General features: G+C 46.2%; 1 protein-coding gene across 1 annotated transcript in view; it reads right to left on the bottom strand.

Annotated features, from left to right (window-relative positions):
* The window catches only part of AKAP11 (A-kinase anchoring protein 11), a 47,275-nt gene extending 32,922 nt beyond the window's left edge, over window positions 1-14,353 (bottom strand). The window contains exon 1 of the mRNA XM_066581681.1: window positions 14,141-14,353. The gene's annotated coding sequence lies outside the window, so the exon portion shown is untranslated. The remainder of the gene's footprint in view (window positions 1-14,140) is intronic.
* Between the last annotated feature and the right edge of the window lie 1,566 nt (window positions 14,354-15,919).

Here is a 15,919-nt window from a genome sequence, read left to right as displayed (position 1 = left end):
TAAAGAGATAAACCCTCTGCTGCCACAGTATGAAAAGTCAGCTGCAGAAAACAGGGAGTTTTCGGCTCTTTTCACACATCGTGTTTTCTGTATGTTCATGTTTTTGAAAAGTAGAAGCCGCTGGAAATGATCAGATTCAGAGTTAGCTCCAATTGCAGTTATTTAACCACTTAAGTGCTGCAATAAATGCTTATCGCTGCCGGCCGGAGTGGGGGAGCTTCCTGCAACACCCCATCAACCCCCGTGATGCGATCACAGGGTGCCAATGGGTTAGCATGGCAGCCCAGTGTCTAGTAAAGGCTCCCAGGGCTGCCAAGCATGGATGCCTATTAAGAGCCTAACAGGCTGCTGGTAAATGTTCTCAACATCAAGTTCCATACGGGGACTGAAAAGTTAAAAATGTAAAATTAAGTTTAATACGAAAAAAAGGAATCGTTTTTTTTTGCAAAATTGGAAGAGTCGGTCACGGGCATCATTCTGTTCTCCTAAGCTGAATTTCCCTGCTATTGGCGATTCTTGTTTTTTTATTGAAATCACTGATGATGTAAACGAGGTCCTTTTTTGGGATTTGCTGAAAGGTTTCTTGGAGGTCAGCCTAACATTTTTTGATTTGCTCATCCGTTGCGTCAGTTGTTGAGGCAGAAAATTTGTTTTACACTTATGGCACTAAATTTCCCATTGATGCGGATGGTCACGATTCTATCGCTTATGGCACAGAAACCATGGGCAGCTTTACTCTTTGTTTGCGATGAAGGTGACACCATTCCTTTGGATCTTTTTCTTTGAACAACCAAAATGTCAATTGTACACCTGGTCGTCTCCTAACGGACTTCATTGTAAACAAATTGATTACATGTTGTGCCCCCAGACGCGGAAAAGTTCAGTTCTAGCAGCAAGAATTCCCAGGCGCAGATTCTGGTTCGGACCACCAACGACTTGTTGCCAAAAATCAAAATACGTTTTTGTTATTGCCGAAAAACAGCAGCAGCATTGAAGTTTAACTCTGTCTCGGTGCTTCTCGCTTATGCAGTAGGAGTAATAAATCATTTCGAATTGCTTAAGGCCTTCCTCACACAGAAGTTATTGGACAACGTTCAGCGCTACCTTTTCAGCCCTGCGCTAAACGCTGTACAACGCTCCCATTCATTTCAGTGGGGCTGTTCACACAAGCGTCAACATGCAGTGTCTTCAACAGCGATGCATGTTCTATCTTTGGCCGTTTTCAGCCCTGCATCACCCATTGAAATGAATGGGTAGCACAACTTGGTACCACCTTTTTCGCAGCGCTAAAGGCAAGCGCTAGCTGCATAACCTAAAAAAAAAAAGGAACACTCACCTAGCTGGCGCCGCTGGGGACCCCCTGCTGTTCTCTGCAGCCCTGGGCCCGGCTGCCGGGCACTTGTCAAGCCGGCAAAGAATCTATCGCTAGTGACGGGGATTTAAATCTCTGCCTCCAGCGAGAGATTGCTCTGATTGGCTGAGTATGCTGAGTAGCAGCAGGCTGAGCTAATTAAAGGCAGTGCTGGATGCACCAATCACAGCCATTCCATGTCAAAAGATCCTCTGTTGGCGCTGACCAGTGCCAGGAACTCCAGAGAGCAGCAGGAGGGACCTGGACAGCGCCAGCTAGGCGAGTATTGCTTTTTTTTTTTTCCCCAGCATCCTTGGCTGCGTTTTCAGCCATGGTGAAAACGCATTCAAAACGTTGTAAAAAATGCATGACAACGGTGTGGAAACCATAGTAAATGCAGCGTTGAAAAACACTGCATTTCTGCAAACACCTGTGTGAGGGAGGCCTGATACCTTTGAAAAACAGGCATACAAACTATAGGAAAAGATTAAAAGAATTACAATCAAAACAGCAAACGAAAATATACCGTGCAAAAAACCAACAAGAAAAATAACCTGCTTATCAGCAGACATCATGTAAATTACCGACAAGCAACGAGAAGCAAAAGCCACTGGAAACAGAGATGATTTCTAGCGTCTAAATGCCCAGTTTCAGCACAAAGTGAGGAAAGAAAGAATGATTTTGGAATTAATGCTGCATGAATTTGGAAGACACAAACAAAAAAGGACACACCAGAGAGCTCTTCATGCATGTTACAGAGGCTCGTGCTCCTTTTGCATAGCACAATGCAACAGCAATTTTTGTTCAGACTGGCAAGAAATTACATGATTCTGAACAAATCAAGCATAGATGGTGGGAATATACAGAAGAACTGGATGCAAACGATCGCGGAAATCATCAACCGCAAACAGAAGAACTAACAGAATTAGAACCCGCTATCTGGAAGGATGAGTGGGCACTGTATCAGCTACCAAATCGGCAAGCCCCTGGAATCAATTGCTCAAGCCCCTGCTCAAGCTCCTGCCAGTCCAAATTGCAGAAACCAAATGGTGACAAAAGATTGGGCGAAGTTGATTTTCATGCCTCCTTCCACAAAAAAAACCAAAACCTGAGAGAATGCTCAAACTACCGCACGATAGTTGTAGATTGCATGCAAGTAAAATCCTACTGAATATTATACAAAAACGCATGACTGCGATAGTGGAATGGGAACTCGCTGATGCACAAGATAGTTTTTGCAAAAGGAAGAGAAACTAGAGACCAAATTGCAAATCTCCGATAGATCATGGAAAAGGCCCAGGAATACCAAAAGGAGGTGTACATGTGCTTCAACGATTACAGCAGGGCCTTCGATTGTATTAAACATGACAAGCTGTGGCCATGCCCAAGACAAATGGGAGTCCTGGGGCATCTAGGGCAAGCCATACAGTCGTTATATGTGAACTAACAGACTACGGTCAGATGGTAACACGGAATGGTTCAGGATTGGGAAAGGCGGACGCCAAGACTGCATCTTAATCCCGTACATTGTTCAGCCTGTATACAGAGGCGGTCTAGAGGCAATGCAATTTAGGCAAATCCAACATCAGAGTCAATATCAATCATCTCAGACATGCAGATGATACAACCTTGCTGGCAGAAAGTCTGGAAGATACTGAACAACTGATACTAAAAGTTAAAGAAGGAAGTGAAAAAGCGGCCTGTACTTGAATATGAAGAAAACGAAGATCATGACAACAACTGGTAACGGTACGGGAAAAGTCACAATCAACTATGTAAGCAGTTCAAAGACTTCATCTCCTTTGGATCGAAAATTAACTGCAATGGAGAATCAGGGCTCGAAAGAAAACGACAAACTGCACTAGGTCACAGCGCAATGTAGGGATTAACCCCCTAGTGACCAAGCTTTTTTTTTTCCCCCATTTGCGTTTTTTCTCCCCCCCTTTCAAAAAAATCGTAACTCCTTTATTTACCCATCGACGTCGCTGTATGAGGGCTTGTTTTTCGTGGGACGAGTTGTATTTTTCAATGGTGCTATTTAATGTGCCATATAATGTACTGAAAAACTTTTAACAAATTCTAAGTGGGGGAAAAAAATGTAAAAAAAATTAAATTTTGTCATCATTCATTGCGTCTTGTTTCTACGGCGCACAAACTGCAACAAAAATGATATCATATAACTTTAATTCTATGAGTCAGTACAATTACTACGATACCAAACGTACATTTTATTTTTTTTTGCTTTACTAATTTTATTTTTTTTCAAAGATATTAAATTTCTTTCAATTATTTTCTGCCCTCTTCTGAGCACAATAACTTTTTTTTATTCTTCTGACGATATAGTAGTGCGGGGGCTCATGTTTTGCGGGATGATAGCTTCTCATTGCATTCTTTCTTGAAGACAGGGTGACCAAAAAAGCGCATTTCTAGCATTCTTTATTTTTTTCCTTGGATGGCATTCATTGCGCGGGGTAAATAATGCATTACTTATCACATATCAAGATATTTACATACCAAATATGTATGTTTGTTTTATTATTTAAACTATTTTGCTATAAATATGGCAAAAGGGTTTTTTTTAAACTTTTAGTAAAACTTCATTGATATCATTTCAACTTTTGCTTTTTTTAGTTCCCCCTAGGGGACCACAACTTGCGATGCTTTGACCACGTCTGCAGTATGATGTAATGCCATAACATTACATCATACTACAATCTTACAGGCAGTCTATCAAGCCACCCTATGGGGATGGCTTGATAGGCATTCTGCCATGACAACCCTGGGGCCTTTCAGAAGGCCCCCGGCTGCCATGATACCCGAAAGGCTCCCTGCGATCTCATCGTAGTGGAGGGGTGGGGGGAGAGGAACAGGCACCCTGAACATCGGTCAGGGCATGTAAAGGGTTAACAAGCCCGATGAGTCGAGCGGCTCCTCTTAGCTGTTGCCCGCAAATGTCAGCTTTAAGAAACAGCCGACACCCCGGGATGTATGGAGGGAGATAGCTGCGCGATCTTCCTTCGTACACATCCTGCAACAGCAGTACGTAAAAACACTATAGGGGAGTCACTAAGGGGTTAAATCTGGAAAAACAAAAAGACATTAGCATTGCAAGGAAATGCCAGAGAGTCAACTCAATCAGCCTCCAAAACACAACTTAGGGCTGTGAAAATTGGACAACAGAGTGGAGGAAGATTGATGCCTTCGTACTTTGATGCTGGAGGAAGCGGTTATGAATTCTTTGGATTGCCAAGATCACGAACAAAACAGTCGTAGACTGCATCAAACCTAAGCTTCATTGGAGGGCAAAATTATGAAACAGAGACGCCTATACTTGGCCACATAATGCAAGCTAATTCATTAGAAAGATCGATAATGCTTGGAGTGGACCTGGCCGGCAAAGGAAGCGCTGGCCTGAACTGAAAGAAGCTGTACAAAAAACAACTGTGTAGAGATGGCTGGTCCATAAAGTGTCTGCGAGTCGGCCCCGATTACACGGATAAAGATAGATATAGGCGAAAAAAATTAGAAAAAAACCCTGTATATAATTTTCATATAAAATAAAAATTACCCCAATTGGTATTGCATACGTAAAATCCCAAGATATTGCGTGGTTTATCATGCACAAAAACCACTAAGAAAAAAAAATAATCTAGGTAATGCCAGAATACAAGTCATATAATGGCCAGAAATATTGCTATTCCTCATACACATACAGGGACGCTTTACATTTAATGGGCATTTCTTCCCCTTAAATGTCTGGAAGCTTCCAGTCTAATGGAGCGCTCACACCGCGGTTTTTGTATCCACTAAAGACACACATTTTTATGTAAAAGTATAAAAACATATACTTTACCGTATCCATATCGTAAAAATGTACACAAACGTAGATGAAAGTGTGACCTACATTTGTCCACATTTCACATTTGCACTTCAACCGGTTTTCTTTGCAGTATACTTTAGCACAGTCGCCTGCGCTATTGTGTCCCACACAAAAAAACGTTTGTTTACACTTTCTTTTTCTGAATGGTTTCTTACGGCCCGGCGTATTGTAGGGTTTGCTACACTGCACTGGAAAAACACATAGGTTTTCATTTTCCTAAATTTTCCTCTTCTCTTTCATAAAGATGCATCCATTTTTAATGTCAAAATATGCAAACATATCAGTTTTTTTCTGAGGGAATTCCAAAAGATAGGACGAGCTGCGCAAAAGCAAAACAAAAAATGCTCATGTATATGATCCCACTTACAAGAACAGGGTTCATATTACTGCGTTTTGCAATGCACAAATCTTGCGCGATTTTCTCGGCCGTGTGAAAGTGGCCCAAGTTTTACATGGAATTATAACGCATCAACGCCAACATTTATAACCTGCAAGTAAACAGAATCTGTCAAAACAAACTCCTGCATTGTCTCGTGTGAGCGACTCATTTCACGTAACATTCGTCACTGCGGGTGTTTGGGAAATAAACGGCACACGCTGTAACTGAGGACCGCACTCTTTCCTGTACCTGTTCTCTTTTCAGTACACGTCACAAATAAGGCTCATTTTCATTGCTTTATGATCGTCAGAATAGCGCTATTCCATCCCGTAAAAAAACATATATATATTTTTTTTTTTCTTTGATTGAGATATTTTATATATATTATGCCCTTCCTACTGGTCATCGATCCTGTAGGAACGGAAGCCATGATGCCAGGGTGAACCAAGAGGATCTTCAGTTCTCTGACACAATTGTTTTAGTGAATACTTGTATTCTGCATTAAAAAAAAATTTAAAACTCAGCAACATTTTTGCTCGGACTTCTGTGCCGTCCCCCTGTTACTCCTCCTGATCGTTTATAAATAGATCAGCACATCATTATTCTGGGCTGACAATCACTTTTGAAATAAGGTTTGATTAAAACTTTTACAAAGAGTGTCTTCTGCAGCTTCTTCTCATCACCGTGTATATAAAAAAGGCCCATTTACACGCAATGATTATCACTCAAAATTCGATCAAACAAACTAATTCGAGCGATATAATCATTCAGTGTGAACGTGGAAAAAAATATAATCGCTCACTTGTCGTGGTTGTTTAAGCTGACCTTTCAGAGGAGGTAAAGCGACGAGTGAGAAGCCGGTGAGCCAGCGGCAAGGCTTTCAGTTTAACTGCCCTGCACGAGCGCCAACGACCTTAGCAGTGACATCAGCGCTCGTGCAGCCGTTTGAAAGGCTGTCGGCCCGTGTAAAAGCAGTTTCTATACACGGTGATGAGTAGAATCTGCAGAAGAGGACATCCATCTACATATAGATATCTATAATTCTGAGTTTTGCTATGGGGCCCCATGTGTCCTTTGGACTCCCCTTACTATAGCAGGTCATGAGTAGCCTCTAAACTAGCCTCAAACGGCTAGTGCTCCAATATGAAGGAGTAGCCTGCGGCTGGTGCCTCATTGCAGGACCATTGCCAATTAGCAACACATTACAGAGTCGGCGAGCAGCACCCCAGAACGCGGGGCCCTACAGCGCAGCACCCCAGAACGCGGGGCCCTACAGCGCAGCACCCCAGAACGCGGGGCCCTACAGCGCAGCACCCCAGAACGCGGGGCCCTACAGCGCAGCACCCCAGAACGCGGGGCCCTACAGCGCAGCACCCCAGAACGCGGGGCCCTACAGCGCAGCACCCCAGAACGCGGGGCCCTACAGCGCAGCACCCCAGAACGCGGGGCCCTACAGCGCAGCACCCCAGAACGCGGGGCCCTACAGCGCAGCACCCCAGAACGCGGGGCCCTACAGCGCAGCACCCCAGAACGCGGGGCCCTACAGCGCAGCACCCCAGAACGCGGGGCCCTACAGCGCAGCACAAAGCAGTAATAGGAAGCGCATGCGGTCACTTTACTCAACCCCCAAGTGAAATAACAGAGGTGATATCCCATGTTATAAGCCACTCCTCCGACCACACCCCCTTTTTTTTTCACCTTAGCCGATATTTTTGGGTGAAAAACACGCCATCCCTACTACATTAGGGCAATAAACATGTTACTACATGTGCAGAAATATGCAGGTCTAGACAAAGAAATATGAAAGAAGAGCGCGGCTGTAATCCAGTAAGTGCTCTCAGCTCTGATGCTGGATTGGCCTAGTTTTCACGCTGGTCACACGGAATGTAAGAAGCCGACACACTAGGAATGCATTTTAGATGCACAGCGCCAAACACAGCGTGTCCTACATAGCAGAGCCGTCCGTGAGCCACCATGACATACAGGAGCCCGCTCATGTGTACAGAGAGCCTCCCCCAATCGTATAGACAACGCTAAATCTGTCTGTCTGTGTCATATACAAATCCACTGCTGGTCCGATTTGAGTGGAATTTAGTGTCAGCGTTCTGCAGCAGCCGGCGGCGAATACTGGCGGAGTTAAAAATCAAAAACTCATCGACTTCCCCTGTAAGTTTTGTTGCAGATGCCAACCAATCGCAGCTCAGCTTTCATTTCTGATACTCGAGGTAAAATGAGCGCCGTGCTGTGATTGGTTACCGTTTGTTCTACTGCTGAGGTAAAATAAAAGCTGCGCTGTGATTGGTTGCTGTTTCTTACATAGCTAAGGTAAAATAAAAGCTGCGCTGTGATTGGTTGCCATTTCTTACACTGCTGAGGTAAAATAAAAGCTGCACTGTGATTGGTTGCTGTTTCTTACACTGCTGAGGTAAAATAAAAGCTGCACTGTGATTGGTTGCCGTTTCTTACACTGCTGAGGTAAAAAAAGCTGCGCTGTGATTGGTTGCTGTTTCTTACACTGCTGAGGAAAAATACAAGCTGTGCTGTGATTGGTTGCTGTTTCTTACACTGCTGAGGTAAAATAAAAGCCGCATTGTGATTGGTTGCTGTTTCTTACACTGCTGAAATAAAATAAAAGCCAAACTGTGATTGGTTACCGATTCTTCTACTGCTGAGGTAAAATAAAAGCTGCGCTGTGATTGGTTGCCATTTCTTACACTGCTGAGGTAAAATGAAAGCTGTGCTTGATTGGTTTCAGACAGCTTTCATCAGAGTGCGGTGCTTGGCTCATTTTTGTGCCCCGCTTTGTATATTCCAGGATTGCTATTCATTAAATCTTTTTGAAAGCCCAGTTTTTAATAACCAATCCCTGTGCTTCTAGCGGAGTGCGACGCACGGGTGGATCACCAAGTCTATAATGAACAACATGGTGAGAAATGTATATTAGAGGATTTTTAGAAATCAGCATTGATGATCTATCCCCTTAGCAGAGGCCATCAATCTATGACCGGAGGTGGCCCCACCCCTAGTCCGTCTGCACGTCTCCATGCTGTTGTGTCTTGTACTGCAGCCTAGCTCCCTTCCTCTGGATGCTGTACACAGGGCAGTTCTGGGGCGGCTTTATCACAGATTCACTCCTAATTTGGGCTTACAGGGCCAATCTGGTGAACTTTATCTAACAAGTGAAGGGGCAGAGATGGAAAATCGTGTTTTTGCCTAAGGCCTTTTACCCTCTTACCGCTCTACAGTTACATCATGGGTTTGTGCGGAGTGGGATCAGGAGTCGATCCCGCTCCATGCAATGCAGGTGCTGGCTGTTTCTCACAGTTGACAGCCACCAGAAACAGCCATAATCAGCGCTCAAGTGGGTAATGATTGTTAACCCTTTTAATGCCCCCATCAGATCTGACAGCGGCATTTAAATGCACTGTAGTTTGAGGGTCTGGAACGTCCCCCTCTACAATGAGATTGTGGGGTGCTGTTCAGTTGCCATGGCAGCCAGGGGCCTGCTGGATTGCATTATAATACTACGGTATGATACTACAGTATTACATTATACTACAGGAGCGATCAAAAGATTGCAAGTTAAAATTAGTTTAAGGCCTCCCTCACACAGGGCGTTTACAGAAACGCAGCGTTTTTCAACACTGCGTTTACTGCAGATTCCGCCCGGTTTCAGCAGCGCTGGCATACTTTATGCCAGCGTTTTGGCTGCGTTTTCAGCTCGTCTGAAAACCCAGCCAAGGATGCTGAAAAGAAAAAAAAAAAAGCAATACTGACCAGAGGCCGCTGGTCTCTGCCGCTGATCCGGGCTTCCTCTGCACTCACAAGTCTATTGCCGGAGGCCAGGTTTGAGAACCCCGCCTCCGGCAATAGAGTGCTGTGGTTGGTTGTCGGCGCTTGCTCGATGACCAATCACAGCCCTTCATTGACTGTCTCAGCCAATCAGAGCTTGCCGGCGCTGATTGGCTGAGACAGTCAATGAAGGGCTGTGATTGGACATCGAGTGCGCCGACAACCAATCACAGCACTCTATTGCCGGATGCGGGGTTCTCAAACCTGGCCTCCGGCAATAGACTTGTGAGTGCAGAGGAAGCCCGAATCAGCGGCAGAGACCAGCGGCCGCGGCCTGGACTGCAGCGGCTAGGTGAGTATTGCCTTTTTTTTTTTTTTCTCTACCTAGCTGGGACTGATTTTCGGGGTAGGGCTTCTATTGCAAGCCCTCACCCCGAAGATCGGTGAGCAGTTAATGCTGCCAAAAACGCGGCACCAAGTGTTGCCGCGTTTTCAGCAGTGCTAAAACCGCTGCCCATTCATTTCAGAAGTGGTACAGTAAAAAAAAATTAAAGAAAAAAATGCCAATTTGTTACCATAGTAATAGTACTGACCCATAGAACATAGTTATGTCATTTTTCCTACAGTGTGTATGCCATAGAAAGAAGACCCTCCCAAAGATAGTGGAATTGAGTTTTTCCCCATTTCACTCCACTTAGAATGTTTTAAACGTTTTTCGGTACACATTATAAGGTACATTAAACTCATTCTGCAAAAAAACAAGCCCTCAGACAGCTGCATTTTAAATGCAGCCTTTTACAGCTTTTTCAAACACGTTCAACAGGATTTTTAACCCTTTCCAATCCAATTTGTATCCTGGTGGTTTTCCTAGGGGGCTTACTCTTTTTCTTCTGTTATACAATGGCGCTATCTGCTGGCTAAAGCCAGTACTGCATGAGGTGACACATTGGATAGGCTCCGACAGCGGAGAGGCTGGCAATATACAGTAAGAGAACCCTGACGGACGTCTTCCAACATCGGAGCTGTACGGCCAGAGGTCAGACAGTGGATTGGAAAGGGTTAAAGCACCCTATTATTGCAATGGGTGATGTGGTGCGTAAAAAAAACAAAACACAAAAACACTGAAACGCACGAAAATATAACAGAGCATTTAAAACACTCATCTGAGAAGCCCCATTAGAATCAAATGCCGCGCAAAACACTGTAAAAACCGCTTAAATGAGAGCAGCCTTAGGGGGTTGAAGGATGCACCAAAACTGCAGTGTGTGAAGAAGGTCAGTGTCCGTGTTCTCCTGTTACCTCAACCAGACAGGCCGGGGTGTAAAGTAATGCTTTGCTACAAGGAAAGAAACTACCATTTCCCTGAAAATAAGACAGTGTCATTAATTTTTGGTCCAAAAGATTTCCCTTTTTTAGGTATATAGCTGTCTGGACAGTATTTAAATTGACTTTTTTTTTTTAATTAACTGTAAGTAGGGTTTAATTTTGGAGTAGGGCTCTTATATTTCAAGCATCCTCAAAAATCCTGAAAAATCATTCTGCATCCTCAAAAATTCTGAAAAATCGTGCTAGGGCCTATTTTCGGGGAAACAGGGTACATGACGCTTCCCAAAGTAATAACCGATGATCCATGCAATCAGATTATTGGAAGGAGAACCATAGTCTGAGGGGGTTTATCTGAATGATACAATCACCAGTGACTCTAGGAGTCGGTTGGACAGAAAACAACCCAATAGTTACATTAAGTCCAGAAGTGTCGGCTCTACCACAGGCAAACCTGGCATGGACATTGCAAAGAAACTTCAGCAGAAGCCCAAGGCTGAACCTTGGATTCCTGCCACGGATGTGCGGCAGACCAGTCCTGCATGGGGTCTCCAGGCATAAACTGTGACAATAATGATGTCCATGCTGTGGAGTGTGCGAGCGCGGAGCAAAAGCACCGGACGGGACCATACGGCGAGAGTGCTAGATGTGGTGGGGTAAAGTGCAGGATATGGTTATAGTGCAAGAGGGAGAGCACTGGGTGTGATTAGAGTGCAGGGGGGGGGGGGGGGGTTATATCTGATGATAGTGCAAGGGGGGAGGAAAGCATGAAATGGGATTATATTGTATGGGGGGATGCAGGATGTATAAAGTAGGACACGGCATTATTAGGAACATTTAGCACAACTGTCTAAAAGAAAACCTGATTTTTTTAGGACCCCAATAAGCAAATACGGCACATCATTCTAGCGCTGTAAGATAAACGCGGTGCGATCTCTTGCTAGGGGCAACACAGGCAGTTTACCTTTTAGAAAGTTGTGATACATTTGCCCCTATGTATATTCTAGTGGGTCCTCACTACACTGGATGTGTAGAGGATTACTAGGAGAGCCTTGGCTGATCTGTAGTACAATATACGGCTGGCGCAGCAGTCTGTAGATGGCATTTATAGTACAGTAACATTTATTACCTATGCATGCATGGAAAGGGAACGTGTCATCAGAAAGTAACCTGCTAAATGTGTCAAAAGTTATATAGATTTTTTTATTTTCTAGATCATAATGTATATTATCTGTACAATGTATTAAACTGCTCCAAAGCATCTCAGCAGGATGGCCGCCCCCCCAATCATGTACAGACGGTAAAACGTAATTGAACATGTCTCATTGTCTGGTCTGATACTATAAATTCCTTCTAAATTTTCAGTTTTCAGAGACGATGGGTAAGTTTATTATAAATTTGAAGCACCAGCTGATGAAAGTGATTGGCCGCAGTAGTTATGCGCATGATGTCATCATTGCACGACAAGCGGGTCCACAGGTGAGTGAGGTTTATTTCTAGGTCATACCATTTTCTGCTCTTGGTCAAGTTTCCTACAATCCTGGTGATCCCCTTGATCTACCCCCCCCCCCCCCCCTGCAATGTCCTGCGCATCTGTGATCCTTCCCCCACCACCACCACCATCCTGTGCGTCAGTTATGTCCCCCTCCACCATCATGCACATTAGTGACCTCATCACAATGACATTTTTTTCCCACTCATGATGTAACTACTCCCCCAGTATATATAAGTCATCTAGTGTTACCTTGGTTAGTTATTCTCTTCTATCTCCTCCGGTGGGTCATGTGATCTCATTGTAACTACCTGAGAATTACTATGATGACTTCTTGTGCTTTCTCAAGAAGTCCCCTGAATTCCTGTATGATGATATTAAATAGCACACAGGCTCTTCACACTCACACAAGTTCCTACCACAGATACTGATGAATTAGAGCAGTTAAAAGGAAGATGATCACAGTTTTTCCTGCCCGACTGTATACTATATATAGGTGAACAACCACACTGTCCTCCCAGCAGGCAGAAATGGTACTGTTTTTTAGCTGGTCATGTGATTCTGTGCCGATTCATCATGGGATTTCTAGCACAGCATAGAGGAAGAGAGAGCAGGGAGACATCTAAACATGAAGATGATGCCTGATAAGCATCAGACAGGAGGCTGCATTGCATGGAAATCATTGCAATATACATAGACTTCCAAAGTGTAGCAGTCAATTGGGTGGATCCAGACCACCATTCCTGTGGCAGATTCAGTCCCACCATGTATTACACATACTGGTCATCTTTCAGAAGACCACTCCTTGAAGGACACTTCAGGTGCTGTCAGGTTTCTGGTATATAGAGAAATCCCCTATGCAGACTGCTCCCCCTCCCCAGCTCCCGGCAATTGACAGTATGGTGTCTCATCAGTTTGACAGGATCACTAAGGCTGCAGCCGAGGATCTATAGAGGTCAGTCACACACATATAACCGTTTCAGGATGTACGACAAACAGGCAGCAGATCATTCTCTAAACTTCCCGCCACGAAAGAAAACTCCAATCTGCTTCTATCCGCAGCTGCTGGAAGGAACAGATTACAGGGACCGTCTGATGAGCAACGCCGGCCAATCACATCCCCACGCAGCATCTTAGGCCCCATGTCCACAGGCGAATGTGATTTACAGAATTTGTGTGGCACTCGCGTGTGAGATCCGCAAATCAAGCCGCCGGTAGGTAAGCATGGGGCGTCCACACTTCATTTAATGCCTGCAGATTTGTTTTTTTATTTGATTTGCGGATGCCACGTGCGGATAATAAATCACAACATGCTCCATTGTACCGCGAGTGTGCGCCATTCATCTCTAAGGGAGCTTACAATCCACGGTGCATCTGCATCTAGGATCCCCCAGCCCCTTCCATCGTTCTGCGCGCCCGTCACCCCGCGGCCCCGTCCGTCGCGCCCGTCACCCCGCGGCCCCGTCCGTCGCGCCCGTCACCCCGCGGCCCCTTCCGTCGCGCCCGTCACCCCGCGGCCCCTTCCGTCGCGCCCGTCACCCCCCGGCCCCTTCCGTCGCGCCCGTCACCCCCCGGCCCCTTCCGTCGCGCCCGTCACCCCCCGGCCCCTCCCGTCGCGCCCGTCACCCCCCGGCCCCTCCCGTCGCGCCCGTCACCCCCCGGCCCTCCACCGCCCTACGCGTCCGTCAACCCACAGCCCCTTCCATCACGTCCGTGATCATCCTCTTCCTCTGTCCTGCGCGTCTATGATCCCCTTCCCTCCACCATCTTGCACCTCAGTTATGTCCCCCTCCACCATCATACACATTAGTGACCCCATCACACCGCTGACCCCCACAGGTGATGCAGGCTGTGGTCGGGTCACTCCATCTTTCAAGACAAGACAACACGTGACAGAGCTGTCAGCCCCAACATCATCATTACCCGAGATCATCCGCTCAGGGTCCGGCCCCTCAGCTCCTCCGCCCGGTGCTCACTGACAGCTGCGGCCCAGCACTAGAGAAGCCCCGCTCCTGGCGGCCCCTGTCCAGGGTTGCAGCCGATCAGGGTTTCGGGGCTCCTACACTCGGCGCCATCCCCCCTCGGCAGCCCGGCCACAGACACCGTGCAGGCTCCGCTGCGCAGCTGACGAGCTGTTGTGCTTCCAACCACTGACGTCTGCTACGTCATCAGCCGGCGCCAGGCCGCGGCGCAGTGGTTGGAGGCTGGTTGGCAGCGGAGAACACGTGATGTCACCGTCCGCTCTGTACCCCGCAGCACCCGAGGTGCTCTGCTGCTGCGGACAGCACGGGGGCATTTCCTCCCTTTTTCTTATCCTTCCTACAGTAGGACTTTTTTTTATACTGTTTTTGGTCTTTTTTTTAATATTAACATTTTTGCACCTTTTCTATGTCAAATTGTACTTTATCCCTCACACAAATAGTAAAGAAGCAGCGAACTTTTAGTGCACAAAAATATCAAAATGTACATTTTTCTAGCTTCAAACTTTTTGGGGAATCCTAAGGCCCATCGCTTCCTTACCCCCCATTTATTAGGATACACAGGCTGTTCCATTGAAACCTACAACACTGCAGTCAACGTGATAAAACCACAAGGCTGTTTTGTAATTGGCACTAGAGGAAAAAAACTAAGTATTTCGAGCCTCATTTACCAAACCTAATAATAAAACTGTCTTTGTCGCCCGTAGCAACCAATCACAGCGCAGCTGTCATTCTACCAGAGCAGTATGGAAAAGAGAAGCTGTGCCGTGATTGGTTGCTACGGGCAACAAGGTCAGTTTTAGTACTAGATAGTTTTGATAAATGAGGGATTTTAAGTTTTCGCTCACTTTGCAGCACCACGGCTGCATGACGCAAAATGCACAAACGTACAGCTAACAGCAGCGCACCAAGTACCGTATAAGCGGCTTTGTGTCCCCGAGCCGACTGTCAGCTGAAGCCAGATGACAAGCTGTGCAGGCAAGAACATGCTCTCAAAATGCTTTATCGTATCAACACCTGCAGCCGCGCTCTTGGAGACATCTTGTTCTTAATGTCAGGATATGTCAGTCGGCATAAAGTGCGGAGATGGAGAACCGACAATCTCCAAGTCTGCGGGGAACGTGTTTGAGATCGTCCAAAACTGAATTTCTGGTGTGGTTTAATGGAGGAGAGGATTATGGCTTTGTCCCTGTTTAGTGAACATACAGTACCTACCCCGTATACCTTGACTTGTTGGAACAGTTCCTGCATCCAAGTAGCTGATCTGCAATCTAACATCATCTTTCAGGAAGACGGGGCTCCCGCACATTGGGCAATGGATGTTTGTAGTTCCCTCTATAGCTGGTCTGGATGCGGCGGACCAATTTGGTGTCCGCCTTGTTCACCAGATCTTACCCCACTGCGACTGCAGTGAATGATCTCCCAGAGTCAGGGGCGTACCTACAGTCTTGTGGGCCCGGGTGCAAGAGTTCAGTTTGGGCCCTCCCTCCACAGCTGCACACCTATCACAGTAAGGCCTAGTGCCCACGGCTGTGACGGGCTCCGCAAGCGGAATACCGTAGCGGAGCCTGTCACGGCGACCCCCCAGAGACCCCATACTTACCTCCGGATCTGCCGCCTGACGTCCCGCATGACGCTCTGGAGCACATGCGCAGTAGAGAACCTAATAGCTGCGGGGCAACACGGCGGATTTCCGCCGCGTAATACGCGGTGGAAATCCACC

The sequence above is a fragment of the Eleutherodactylus coqui genome, chromosome 1, assembly GCF_035609145.1.
Source record: "Eleutherodactylus coqui strain aEleCoq1 chromosome 1, aEleCoq1.hap1, whole genome shotgun sequence".
NCBI lineage: Eukaryota > Metazoa > Chordata > Amphibia > Anura > Eleutherodactylidae > Eleutherodactylus > Eleutherodactylus coqui.
This window is presented reverse-complemented; position numbering and strand designations above follow the sequence as displayed.